Here is a 15,070-nt window from a genome sequence, read left to right as displayed (position 1 = left end):
TAAAGACCCTTTGATTTTTGCATTAAATTCATTTAAGTGGTAGAAATGTGATATATTAGCAAGTTTATGGTAATGTCATTTCATGATATTGATTCGAGTGTTAAATATCCCCTTAAACATTTGAGTTCTGAGTGTATACATTATTATCCGTGTAAGGAAAGTTTAGTTTTGTGCATCGTGATTTCGATAAAATTGTTGAGGAGATATAATACTTGTGTGCTAGTATGTTGTGCTATGCATGTTCGCCATCTTAATTGTAATTTTTGAGTAGTGAGTGCTTGAGGGCAAGCATTATTTAGGTGTGGGGGAATTTCTTAGAAGGCTAATTGTGCATTTAATTTATAAATATTTTTCCCTTTATTGTGCTAAAATATTAGTTTAATTCTTAGATTCTATTGATATTTGATTTTTGGTGTTGCTTCTAGGAAAGTGCTATGAAAAGGGAGTAAAACGAGCATTAAAGCTGAATTTTCAGAAAATCACACTCTATAAGACGTGGGCACGCGATATGACCAAGTGAAAGACGGAACCCATGGGATTGCACTTGCCGTGTCCTTGATTTCTACATTAGCCACAAATTGGAAGTTTTGATCAATTGTGAAGTGATGCATTCCAGTTGAAAAGTAATTAGCCTACTAAATTTTTATTAGTTAATTAGTCTAAGTAGGAATAAGACTAGAAAAGGAAGTCTTTTCCTTTTAGGAGACGTTTTCCTTCTTCCAGTGGCATTAGACTCATCTCGTAGGAGTATAAGAAAGAGGGGGGAGCCATCACTTAGAGGGAGGATTCCTTTTTCCTTTTTTTCTCGCCAATAAATCCTAATATTTCTTGTGGCCGCGAATCCACTACGAGAGGTGGCTAAACTTTTTTTCTAGTTGAAAAATAATTGAAGTTTTGGTTCAACAATACTGTAAGATCTAATTTGATTTATTTGTTTCATTTATCTATGAGTATTTATATATTTTCTGCTCATTAATGATCATGATTATTTTCTATGATTAAATAATTGGCCACTATTTAATTGTCAGAATAATCTACTGCCATCTAAAATATCAAATCCATAATTATTTGATGATTTTAGTATTTGTGTCTAGTGACATAATTTGACTGTAGAAAAAACTTATATGTTAAGGGAATATATAATCTAGTTTAAATGAACCGAGCTTGTGCGTTTATTGGTTAGAATTAGTAGCTTCTCTAATTATTAATGCTGTCAATAGGTTAAATCCTAAGAGCTTGTTTAGGGTTGCTTAATTGGCAAGAGAAATAGTCACAGAACTTGTTGTGGTTATCAAAACAGTAAGAAGAGATAGGTTGTCAAAACTTGTTGACCGCCATTGTGACAGCCCCACCTTCCCCTTAGGCGAACCAGAAGGTTCGGCGGACTGCCTGCCCAGCTCTCGCCGGGACTCAGTCGTTCACTCAAACATATCAGAAATAAAACCTCAAGAAAGAGAAAACCAGGATCCAATTCATTACAGTCCTCAATCAAACCCAGAATTCAACCACAGGAATACATAGTACACGAATCCAAAACTTAAAGCGGAACTTATAAACATTCCTATCTCAAAGGAATTACAAAATCAAAGGTACAAAGTTCTCGATTCTTCATACATCCGACCCTTGCCAAAAGCTAGGGCGAGAACCATAATAAAAGAAAACCAAGAGCTAGGCCCAGCTAGTCTATACAGGCTCTCGTCCTTGCACGCCTTCCCCTGTTAAGGAAAATAAAACTAAAGGGATGAGCTATAAAGCTCAGTGAGGTTCCGAACACATAGGCAAACAAGAAGCTCAATGCATTCATTACAGACAACCAATAATTCCAGATACAATTATAAGATAAAGCGATAAACACATTCATTAAAAGGATACGGGCTCATAAGGAGCCATTCGTTCGTTCGTTCATTCTCCTTTCGATCCCCTACCTTCAATCATTTGAAAATGCATTTTGGATAAGTAAAAACCCTCGTTCATTCATTCATTTCATTCACCCCGTCCCTGGCCGTTGGCCAGGCTCCACCAACCTACAAGGTAATACTCGAGTATACCGAAACGTTCACCCAGGTCCCTAATCGCCCGACCGAGTCCGCTTCTGGCTCGAGACGACCGGTAACAAGGGGCAGTGGCCAGTTCATCCCAAAAGGCTTACATTCATGCGCAAGTAACATTGCAATCGTTCAATCATTCAAATTCCACAATCATTTAGGCTAAGTGCGATAAAGTACACACTTGCCTCGAAAACTCGTTTTAACAATCATTATAAGCACCTAACACATTATCAATCAATAATATCAAGCCAAGCCAATAAGTCAAGGAAATATAACAACAAGGAACACTCACCTAGTTATGCAAAACAACGTTCAAAATACCCCACCGGGTATTATTCTCAGTCACCAATGAAACCTAATATTAAACAAGAGAAAATATTACCATTTATCTAGCAACACTTTAGAATCAAATCGAAGAAACCCGACCAATTAAGAGTAAAACGTAGAAAGTTGGATTTAAAGTGAAAAGAAGACATTTGGACCCGTGGACAGAAATAACTAGGGTTTCGTAACCCTAATGCAAACCCAAACCAAAAGGGTTATAAAATCTTTAACGGAAAACACTTAACCAAAACAAGTCAAGATTCCAAGGAATAAGCTAAGGCAATATTCTTTCGGAGTTGTTTAGATGATTCAAAAGTCATAAGCATATATATCTAAGTGGCCAATAAATGACCAAAGCCTTGATGAAAATCATGTGAAAAGGGAACAAAAGACTTTAACTTCCACCCTTAAAACCTTGCTTAAAAGCAATTCACTTGTGGCCGTTAAAACCCTATCTCATACCTTTATATGTTGGAAAGGAATAAGGAACATTTGAAGTTTTAATCGGAAGAGGTATCATGTTTTAAAAGGGTAAAACGGTCACCTTATTTGCCAAACGATAATATACGAGTTCGGGTAGAAACTTAGCCCTCGAACTCTTATAAAAAAAACCCGATGACATTTTCAAGGAAATACGTCCAATTTGATACAAAATACATTTTCAAAACCACTTTAACTCATGCAATTTACAAGAAAATAAACGGACGGCATTTCCCCTTAAATTTCACATTTTCACCCTACAATCCAAAAACCCATATTCATAGCAATTAACCAATATCACATACACAATTAACAAGCAATAAAACATACTCAATTAGGCTACAAAACCTTTCAATCAAGGCCACTTAGAAGCGTATAAGCCAACCCTAGAAATTTCCCCAAAATAAACCCTAGAATCGGAAATTCACTCTATAAGCGGAAATTTTCCGCAAACAATGGTAATTAACACATAAAAGTTCCCTTTTAAAACCATTTAGAGCTACCACATTAAAGCCAATCCATGACTAATATATAAAATCGGAAAAATCCCCAATAAAACAGAAAAGGATCCAACTTGACCTACAACCATGAAATCATCCACAATATAACAAGCTTAACCACTAGAAACCACCATAATACCATTATTAAGACCAAAGAGAAAGTTCCTTAGCATCTCACCTTAATCCCAAGAAAGATAGCACCTTAAAGCTTTTCCCTTCAAAAACACTCCACCAAGAGCTTTAATCCCTCTCAACTATCACTTGTACGGAGTAGAATAAAAATCTATCGGTGAAATTTCAAGATTGAAGCAAAAATCAAAGATGAAGAATGAAGAGTTTTCTTTCTTTTCCTCTCAAGCTAGCCGGCTGAACAAAGGAAGAAATGAGATATTTTGAGGCCAAAAGGTGATAAGTATGGAAGAAAACAGCCGGTCAAAGCTGCTGACCGGCTGTGCCACGTCAGAATCCGGCCGGATTCATGGCCGGATACTGGCCAGAGAGGAGCTAAAATTTTTTTCAAAACGGCCCAACAATCCGGCCAAGATCTGGCCAGATTTGCGGCCGGATTTGACCCTGCAAACCTTTCGCAAAAATTTTCCTCTTTTCCAAGTTTGACTGCCATGCACACTCGTCATTCTAACACATACACATGCATACGTATCTCACACACAATCCACGTAACAACAAACCTTCCATTGTTTAAACCAAAGGGTTAACAAATTTTCACTAAAAAGGGGAAAAAGAAAATAAGTAAAAGGCCCAGAAAATTGTGGTAGGTTAGGGTTCTCACAGCCATAACCAGTTTATTCATAAATAATTGATTTTACCTTCACATCAATGATCAGTTAAATGAACCAAAGTGGAGATTAGACCTTTGACTAGAATATTCCTTTTTCTTGATTTAGTTTTATTGAATTTTGTGCTATTATCTTTATTTTTATTCAAGTGAGTTATTTAGTTAATTTCTCATAATCCCCCTTTTTATTTATTAACTTCACAAAGAAATAAATCACCCAGTTCCTATGGATACGGCCCTACTCACCGTTATGCTCGAATTCACATTTTAGAGTAGAAGCTTTTATTTTTGTTGATTTGACAAGCCAACAATACCCTTTACATCTAACCTTAGAGTGGCCTCCCCTGATATACAAAATTCAACCACTTTCATCCTACAATCTAATCGAGTATGAAATTAGGCTAACAAATCCATTCCTAGTATAACGTCATACCTTTTGATGCCCAAACTTATCAAATCTACCCACAATTTACGCTCTCCAACACAAATCTCGCAATTCTTATAAATGGTGTTTGGTAATTAGACATTGATCACCGGTAGGGGTTCTAACTTTCAGGTCATAGGATCGAGTATGATAAAGTACATCATTGTCCCAAATGTCATCAATTCAAGAGCAAGTACTTCAATCAAGCAAGCATGTCATTCAAGCAAGGAGACATTTCACGTTAACATTTTCATGTACTTAGAACACTTACCACGGCAATATGCTCAAGTATTCGCCTTGCGTGCACTTCCGGCCTTACTTTCACGTCCTAAAATCAAATATATAAAGTGCAATGAGATCCACTACTCTAATTTGCAATATTCAAAGGAAAATCACTTCCAAACCAACTAGGTATCTTAGCCCTCAAATCACATGATTCTTGTGCAATTCAAGAGGAATTATCCCTATTTACATTAGGTTAGTAGTTAAGCAAATGGTAGTGCCAAAGTCTTTTCATTTTCATTCACAAATTGAAGCTCAAAACTGCCCAAATCCATTTGGTTTATAGGTTGGAAAAGTGAGGTTTTTCACCCTTTAAAACCAATCATTTTGCTCTCAAATCCCTCATTTATACTAAGTTCAAGTATATTCAAGTGTCTAGACCTTAATAAGAAAATTTTATCACCAAAAAAAAGTGTAAAACTAGTAAACTTCTCTCTATCTCATTCAGCCAGCTTGAGCAAATTTCAACCATGGTTTTGGTCAAAATTGTGAAGTTTAAGCCACTTAAAGTACATGATTTTGATCAAATTTCAGCACACACTTGTAGGTTAAAGTAGTATAAAGTATTTTGAGCAAAATCAAGCTTAGAATCATGATAAAAATTTTGAAATCAAGGCTGCAACTCCTGTGAAGACCCTACCTCCCCCTAGAATGTACCCAAGGATTTGGCGGACCGCCTGTCCAACTCTCGCCGGAACTCACTCACTAACGTTCTTGAAATAGCCGTTCCAGCCTCAAAATTAACATTTAAGTTCTACAATTCAATCAAAATGTAAATTTATTTACAACCCAAAAGCCAAACGTATGATACAATATCAAATATCCAAAAATATATCCTATCAACCAAAAGTATAAGTACAAGAGAGTTATACACCCTAGTTCACACTTAATTGCTTCGGATCTCCATTCCTGTAAGGAAAAAAAAAACTAAAGGAATTAACTAAAAGTCCAGTGAGGTTCCTAAACAAGCAATCAGTTAGAAAAATCATGGAAATGTGGCATTTAGTAGTTTGAACACTTTGCACAATAATATCGAGTCATTCAAGAAATAAACATTCAATTATTGGAAGGATACATGCCCACTTGGAGCCATTCATTCATTTAGTCATTCGGTCTTCGACCCTTTCCCTTATTCCTCCGATAGTTAAAAACATTTAACAGTGAAAACTCCTTCAGCGTTCATGTCATTCATTCATTGATTTCTTTGTATTGAATTCACTGGTCAGTTCTCCACCAGATTTCGTGGTAATATTCGAGTATACCAAAACACTGTCCTAGGGTCACCAGCCGCCCGACCGAATCCGCTTCTGGCTCGAGTCGATTGGCAACAAAGGGCAAGAGCCTAGTTCAGCCAAAAGGCTTACATTCATGTACAAGTAGCATTCAATCATTTAATCATTGAAAATTTCACGTTCACTTATATCGAGTGCGATAAAGTACACACTCGCCTATCGAAAATTCATTTGACAGTCATTGAAAAATATTTAACATTCAAGCAAACATTCACAACAATTCACATGGTCATTGGAAGCACAATATACAAAGAACACTCACCAGTTTAAGCAAAATAACATCAAAAGTTTCCTTCCGTATTATGCCCTTGATCACCGACAAAACCTAAGAATAGCCAAGAGAAAATATTATGGTTCAACCATCCAAAGTTTAGGTGAACCAAAGAAAATCCGAGTAACTACTAGTACAAAGGTGCAAATATGATTTTGGAGTGAAAAGAAAATATTTAGACCCAAGAGATATGAGTAACCAAGAATTTCCTCATTCCAATCATAAACCAAGATCAAAATGGTTTAGCAACTCCAACTTAAAGTTGGAAATGAAAGTTTTAGGAAAACAGAATTTTTTTTCAGTTTTGCGTGATAATATTTGAAAAATCATATCTCAAGTTTCTTAGGTTCAAAATTTATAAAATTTATACCATTGAAAAATAGATTCAAAGAATTACAATTCTTCAGAAGACACCCTTGCAAGATTCTGTCCACAAGTTAGTCAAAATCCAATCTCAAATGGCTACTTTATCCAGTAGAAAGACAGAACAGGAATGGAAATTTAGTCAAATTTGAAAAATCACAGATATTTATAGGAATTGAAAAAAAATTTGAAATTTTCATGAAAGAAAAAACTCTGAATCTAGTTTCAAATTCAATAACCAGAAATTAATTTGAATTTTTCTACACCAAGATATGACAGATTTCCCAAGACTGCTCAAGGTCCCCTGCGGAAAAATTTTTAGTAGCATTTCCCCTTATTTTTCCTAATTTCCAGCCATTTTCAAGGCTACAATCTCATAGTATAACAGACCGAAATCAAGCTCACAAATTATAGAAGAAATTGGTACATATTCTAGATAGCAAAGACTAACCAAATTCAACATATACTTGATATATAAACAAATATACCCGAGGTGAAATTTTGAAACCCTAAGTTGGAAAAATTCTACCAACTTCACAAATTCATGATATCTTTCATATTCAAGTCATCTATCCAATAAAATGCAACATAAGAAAGGGAAAGAGAGTTTCTTAGCTTAATACCTTCAAGCCTGAAGGAAAAATACATAACCAATGCTGCCTATGCAAAATCACTCCAACTCAAGTTTCCTTGTCACCTTGTTGCACTTTTGTTCGGATTAGATTTGTGGTTCCTGTTGATTTCTTACTAAATCAAGGCAAGATCAAGATGATTTGTAAAGCTTTCTCCTCTCTTTTTTTTCTCTCTAAGAGTCGGCCAAAGAAGGAAGAAAATAAATAGGTTTTGAGGAGAATTTACAAGATAAAGACTAGAATGGTCTTTGGTCAAAGTTGGCTTGATGGCCAACACTTGTCGCTCTACCATTTTTCCTCTTGTTTTTGGTTTCTTTTCCTCTAGTTTTTCAGTCAAATATTTTAGCTGACTTTAGAGTCAAATTAGGGAGGATTAAATGAAATAAAAACAAGGAGATTAGGGTAAGAAAGTATTGGTCAAGTGGCGTACTCAACCGGTAACAAACAGCGTATGTCGATTCAAGCCTATTTTCCTTAACTCCCTTGTACTTTTGTTTTAATCTATGATTCACTAACTTATCATTAGCACTTCTAATCACACACTTCCTCTTACCTAATACTCACTCTTATCCACCAAATTTAGTACACATGCCTCACCAAGTGATCACACGACCAAAGCGCACAAAAACCCTAATTTACTCTAACTATAAAAGTAAAAGTAAAACTCTTGATTCTATTATTTATTATAACTATTGAGGGAGTAAATTTAGTAGTAAAAGGAATTATAAATTAACTTTTTCAAAATAAGAGGGAATTGTAAGAAAATATAAGCTAATTTTCAAATCGTCACAACTCTAGCCCTTTTATTCGTCCAGCAAACAGAAATTTTTCTCAATTTTTTTCAATATTTCTCCAACTAATTGTCCCAAATTCCACCCAAACCATCTAGTAATTCCATAGGATTTCATCACCAACACAACAATAGACACATATGTAGCCAAAATTACAACAATATAGCCACCACAATCATACCATAATCAAATGCATAATCAAACCCTAGAACTCAATTATGAAGTATAAGCATCATCAACTTGAAAAACTACCGAGATTCACCACCAAATCATGTCTTTATCCAGAAATCAACCTTATTTTCAACATAAGACAAAGAAAGAAGGTTAATCTAGCATTTTATCTCTTTTGCTTTCCAGCCAAGATGAAATTCCAACCACCAAATCTTCTCCTCTCCAAGCTTAAGTCAAGATGGATGAAAACCCTAAGTTATCTCCTTCCTTTTCCCTCACAATCCAAGCGATATTGAAGCTAAATGGAGTGAAACTCTACTCCCTATTCTCCTCTCACTCTCTCAGCCCTCTCTCTCTTTCTCCCCTTTGTTGTTTGTTTTATATTTCTAAGGCAAGAAATGGAAGATAAATGATAAGAAAGGTTTGGTCAAAATTCTCACTTGGTTCCTATGGTGACACTTGTCACCTTCTAGAGTTCTAGCTCCAAAATATCCCGTCTTATTGCACTAAACACTCTTTTTTTTCAAAAGTTCCTTTCATATCCCACTAAAAGGAAAAATCTCATTTTACTCCATACACTAACTTCCACATGTAAAGTTTAATAAAAGCATTAAAAGAAAATCATTATCAAATCAATAAATAAACAAATAGATGACTAAATAAATAAAATGTCATGTAGTTAAACTGATAAATTGACAAAATTTCTAGGTTCTCACATGCATGACTTGAAAGTCGGTTGGGAATGTTTTCTCATTGACTATACTGAGTGTTTGAGATTCCAGACCCTATTGACTAATTAGTCGAATCGAGTCAACAAAGACTTGGTCGAGAAGATTGACGAACCATGGGTAGTGTTTATTATTTATTCCACTAGATGTGTCCTTTGGAACTGGTATACTCGAGTATTACCTCTACTATTATCTTTGGTGTTCGGACTCGGTGAGAGGGTTGATTGGTGGACGAAGACTAGCGTAAAGCGGTGATTTACGGACATTGTTTATTATTTCATTTCAAACGTTAACAGAGTGTCAAATAGATTCAAAAAATACTGCTGCTGAACTAGCTTGCAAGAGCCTACTGTATTCTTTTAGTTATAAGTGAAATAATGAATAGGACTAAGTGCTACGTCTGGAATTTGGTAGGAGCCACCGTATCAGTTGAATCTATACTTGAATCCTGAACGGGTCTGCCTAGAACCTGGCTGGAGCCACTATATCAGTACCCATATCCTTTTCTTACTGTGTTAAATTATTTATTTGAATATGTGAACTATTAATGATTCGCTTGTAGTTGTTTATTTTCTTCGCTTTAAGATGTTGATATATGTGATTGTTATCTTGTTAATTTGATTGCATGTTTTCTTGGAATCTCACTGGACTTTTAACTCATCCCATTATTTGTTTTCCTTAATAGGGTGCGGGGATGAGAGAGACGAATAGTAATAGTTTGTAATAGAAAATATTGAACTTGTATTTGATCAATACTGTATTATGGTACTAGTTGCTTAAACTCTTCTCTTTTGACTTATACTTTGGTTGGAATATTGGGATGTTTTGTAGCATGTAAATGTTGTATTGAACGATTTTAGTGTTATTAATTTGGATTTCTAGTGAGTCCTGACGAGAGTTGGGCAGGCTATCCGCTAACCTCTGAGGTATGCCTTAGGAGGAGGTGGGATCATCATAATAATAAATTGACTCTCCATTTTTCGCTATTCCTAAGCTAGAGAAACCCCTAACCCTAATCCCAGCAATTGAAGTGATGACCGATCTATTGATGTCGATTGGAAGTCTCCAACAGCACCTCCTATCATCTGGTACTTGTCCTTGGTAAGAAATCATCAATCAGGTCGTCGGTTGATGACCCTCCCCAGCAGCACCTCTTTTCGTGTTTTCACTAAGCTCGCACAACATTCACAGTCTTCCTACTTGTTCATTGAAAATTTAGCCTCAACCATGAAGTGCTTCAGGCATAATCTAAAAGTCCTACTCCTATTTAGCTGCTACATGGAATTTGTTGCAGCTTCGACAAGATTATCCTGTCTAGTTCAAGCGAGCTAAATTTGAGGTGCCACCCTCATTCTTCTTGATTAATAATTTCTCTTAATCTGCTTTATTTATTTAAAAAATTTGAATTATATGCTTGAATTTGACTGCTTCGACAAAAAGTCATTTGTGGTCAATCTTCCTTAACAGCAATTATTTGAAATTTTTGTCCCTATAAAAAATGAAATAATTTGGACATAGTATCGGATGCTTGTTTGAATAGCTAAAATGAAGTAAATTTCTCTTGATGTGCACTATATGATGAAGGTGTGAAAAGAAACCTATTGTGAGCTACCTATGAGTTATCCATTGGAAACTTTTCTGAAATCTCTTTTTTACCTTGCTGATCACAATTGACTGTGAATTAATACAATGCAAAAAACCTGACATTGATTTAGTAAATATGTATTAATTTAGAAATAGAAGTTTTGTGAATCTGTAGTTGTTAATTTAGCTTATTGACAATAGTTATTGCATTATTTATTTTACTAGTTGCATTGAGAAACTTCCAATGCTAGTTTGAAACTGATGTGTGTGTATCTATGAGCCATGAAAGGCATCAAAAGTTAAAGAGAATTTCCTAATAAGCAATAGTAAAAAGTGGCTTGCAGTTGGGCTTAATGGAAAAAATGCTTTACTTTTTACGAAAAGCTACAAAGTTGGAAATTCGTTTCAATTAATAACCGACTTTGTGCTCTTGGTTCTTTTTTACAGTACCACAACATTAATGGTTATATGTCCTGCAATGCATTTGATTTTGAAAAGTCTTGTTTAGGAAATAGGTGCATTACGCTTCAAAAAAATATGAATTGTTAGTTGTCTTACTGCATTTGTTGTTTGGAAAGTTTTGCTTTGAGTTGGCAAAGTGGAAAAAGTTCCATTGTTTCACTTCTATTTCTTCTACTTAGTGAGCTCAGAAATGGTAACCTTTTTTTTTTTTTTTTTTTTTAGTATGAAAGTTTCTAATCTTATTAATTTAACATCACATACAAGTGCAAATAATAACAAAATGTGCCTCCGACCTTGAACAAAATACCAACATCTAGTGAAGGCATTGTTTTTCTTAAACCTGGAGAATACAATATGACATCTCACAATATTGCCTTCCAATTTATTTATTTAATTGATTTAACCATACCAATCTTCTGCTGCACCTTGAGGATAATAGTTATCTATAGTACTCAATCACCAATTGAGTCCTACTTTGAAAGACTCAGTAGGAAGCTTTCTTGGCTTCTTGAGTGATGTTTGCTTCTTCAGATAAATAGTTGACTTGTTAGGGTCTAGATCAGAATCACCGACAGACATAATTTTAAGGTTCAATACAAACTTTTTCAGGTAAAAATGGGGTAAATACCACAGAATAGCCGATCCTTGTAATCCAAAGCCCCCATCTATAGCATTGCCTCCACTAACAGGATAAATTATTAAATAGAATGGCACACATTTCACTGGGCAACAATTAAATGTAGCCCTATAAGACTCAAATGTTTGAACAAAGAGCAAGTGCACGATTAATAAATTCAAGTGTTTGACGTTGACAAACAGCTAATCAAATACTAAAACAGAGCTGCCATAACTCGACATTTTAGAGTCTCTAATCTCCTTGATGTATAGGAATTGCCAACAAGGCAAATACAATTACATCATCTATTCTTAATGGGTAGTTGAAGAGAGATGATTACACCTTTCATGACATATCGGCCAAGATCAAGTCAAACTATCTGCTTTGCTCAATCTCCATTAGCACAACCCCTGCAGCCACAATGTACACACTCTATAACTTTCTCCTCCCTTAGATGCTTAGGTACTCTGAAAGCGCATGCTGGAAATTATGATCACGAGATTGCATGTAGCGTGGACAGCATAGACATTCATATCTAGGCTTTTTCCACTTTGCAATTAAGTTCTGGTCAGCATAGCTCCGATCCAAGCAAAACTCATACAATTCATCGGAAATTTCCTTCCTCCTGTAATAAAGGTCAAAGATGTAGCGACTCTTCTGGCGGGCTATCTTAAAAATGGGCTATAATGCCTCACATTTTCTTTTATTATCATTTGGATCGTTTTCAGCTTCCCTCATCTTGGCTTGTAAGTCATTAAGAGATCAACTCCTAACCTTCAGGGTATCGAACCTGGTTAGTCTTCACCTTTGCCATTTTAACCATCGATTAGAGCAGAAACCTGGGAACACGAGACTTCTTCTGAAACAATGTTGGAGAGCAAGAAAGGGGAAAATGAAAAGGGCAGAAATGGTAACCTAAATGCTCTTTCACCTTTGTATATCTCCAAGTGTTTCACTATCAATAGAAACATAGCAGCTTTTGTGCTTAGACGGGTCTTATTCTTCTATGCAGCTAATTTCTTTTTCTTACTAGTAAAACCTTTTTTTTCAAAAGTTTGGTATTATTTTTCTAAATCCATGTAAGAAAAGGAGAGGTTGGGATTGTCCATTGCAAGAGGTTAGGATTGCCACCACTTATATGCTATGCATGTTAGCCTTTTAAGTGATTAATTACCTAATTTGATTTATTTTTGAGATAGCCTGAAAACTCATAATTGCTGATCCTTTGGTTGTCACCCGATCCGAGCATGGAGAAAATGACTTATAACTTTGCATTACCAATTAGTTCAAGATATGCATTCTAACTGGCTTGCTTTGCAAATAACTGTGGGCTATAATCAGATGTTAAGGGCTTGTCAAACACACATTTGCAATGCATTATACAACCGTTTTATCTTTTTCATAAATATAAATAGATAGTTGCATATCACCGCTACATATGGATGTGACTATTTTTGCCTAGTTCGTTTGGCATAACATGATTAGAATATTTAACAATATATGTTTATACTTGTATCATATAAAGAAGAAAAGATCAATAGCAAGTCAATTCGATATATCAAAACTAATACGAGGCCAATTCCCAATAGAGAGAGAGCTTGAGTCTGAGGAGTACTTGATCAAAATTAAGTGGGCTAATAAAATTAACAAGGAAAACCTTAAGAGTAAGATCTTTCTCTCGATAGTTGACAAGTTTGTTGGAAAGGGAAGTAGATTTGATCCCAAACAAATCAAAGAAAAGTATTATTCTTTGCGGAGCCAAATACATGAATACAACGTTTTAGGGTAATTAGTGTCGGATGAGATCCCATCCTAATGATAGTGACCATTGATGAAGATGAATAGAAAACTGTGATTCGGGTTTACTTTTTTATTGCATTTAGGCAAGTTTTTTTTTTACTATGTTCTAATTTTTTAGCGTTAGAAATTTATGCCCAATTAATTCTTTTAAAATCTTGTGTTCTTTGCGATGTGAACTATGTAGGAGAATCCATCATTCAAATCTTTCAAAGAAAATGACTACTAAATGTTTTACATATTATCCGTGATTTTCGACAAAATGGATGCATAAGGGAGATATTCAAGAAATTCTAACTGACCCTCCCTTGACGTCAATGAGGAGATAAAAATGAGGCAAAACAAGGTAATCAAGAATACAGATAAGAGAGAAATGCAGAGCACTTAGATGTGTTTGCTGATAAGGTCCAACTTGTGCAACCAATACAAAAACCCAATACAAAACAATTAAAGGGCAAAGGGAAACAGAATATGTTAGAATTTTCTTCCGCTCATGATCTGGAGCTCCCATTTGGCCTAAGCCGAAGTTCTTACAACAATGCAATCGCCCGGATGGATGCCATCTTTGCTGCAAGATATAGCACATCTCATTCTACAAATGCCCCATCTCCCCTTCCCCCCTCCTCTTCTTTCTCCTTCCCCAATGAATATTGAGGATGACCTCTGCTTAGTGAAGAAGGCAAATGATGCTCGAAACCAATTAGAAGACTTGTCAGACAAAGTAACTGTCACAGCAGCCTCTATTTTAGCTGATTCTGAGAACTTTCGGATAATGTTTTGAAAATAGAAGACTAAAATCCATTAGCAGTTGTATGCTCTCAGAATCAGAGGGGGGGAGGGGACAACTAGATAACTAATTCCATTCATGGCAAGGGGATTGTCCTTAATTTGTATGGCTTGCAAATGTCTTTCTGTTGATGTAATAGACTTTTATTAATTTGATGCTAGCTTCTATGTTTTTTGTACTAGGAAAAATTTTAATGCTTTGGTTGTGTCATAAAATGTTTCGGCAGATTTTAAGTGTTGGCCTTTGTTGGGCCTGGGCCTCTTTATTGTTGAAAATAATCAATGTTGGTTAAAATTATGTATGAATCCTATCATGAAATTTCATACTTTATGCCTTTAAGGGTTGACATATTAAGTTACCTTTTTGTATTTTTATTGCTATTGTTTCAAAAGGCTCGAATTAGGTGCTCATATCATAATTAAGGGAATTTCATTCCATCCTACTGCTTAATGACATGATTATGAAACTTATTTGTTTATCATACATATTTATTTCATAATTTATGCCTCATTTAATCCTTATTAGTCAACTATTTTGAAGGTCCAAGAGTAGGTGTTCATATCAAGAATACATAGGGGGAAGTGAATCTACATGACTCGGATGATACGAAAAACACAATTATGGCTATATTGATACTAGCATGAAACTTTTGAAGAAAACAGCTGCCAAGGTCGAGGCAGTTAGTCCAAACAAGTATGTTGAAAGGTTAAGAATGGGTAAAC

At 35.3% G+C, this 15,070-nt stretch overlaps 1 pseudogene; it reads right to left on the bottom strand.

Moving 5' to 3' along the window:
- Positions 1-12,107: 12,107 nt before the first annotated feature.
- Positions 12,108-12,578, bottom strand: LOC113710981 (protein BUD31 homolog 2-like; annotated as a pseudogene).
- Between the last annotated feature and the right edge of the window lie 2,492 nt (positions 12,579-15,070).

Source organism: Coffea arabica, chromosome 10e, assembly GCF_036785885.1.
Source record: "Coffea arabica cultivar ET-39 chromosome 10e, Coffea Arabica ET-39 HiFi, whole genome shotgun sequence".
In the NCBI taxonomy this organism is placed as follows: Eukaryota; Viridiplantae; Streptophyta; class Magnoliopsida; order Gentianales; family Rubiaceae; genus Coffea; species Coffea arabica.
Note: the sequence above shows the minus strand (reverse complement) of the source record. Positions and strands in the feature narration are given on the sequence as shown.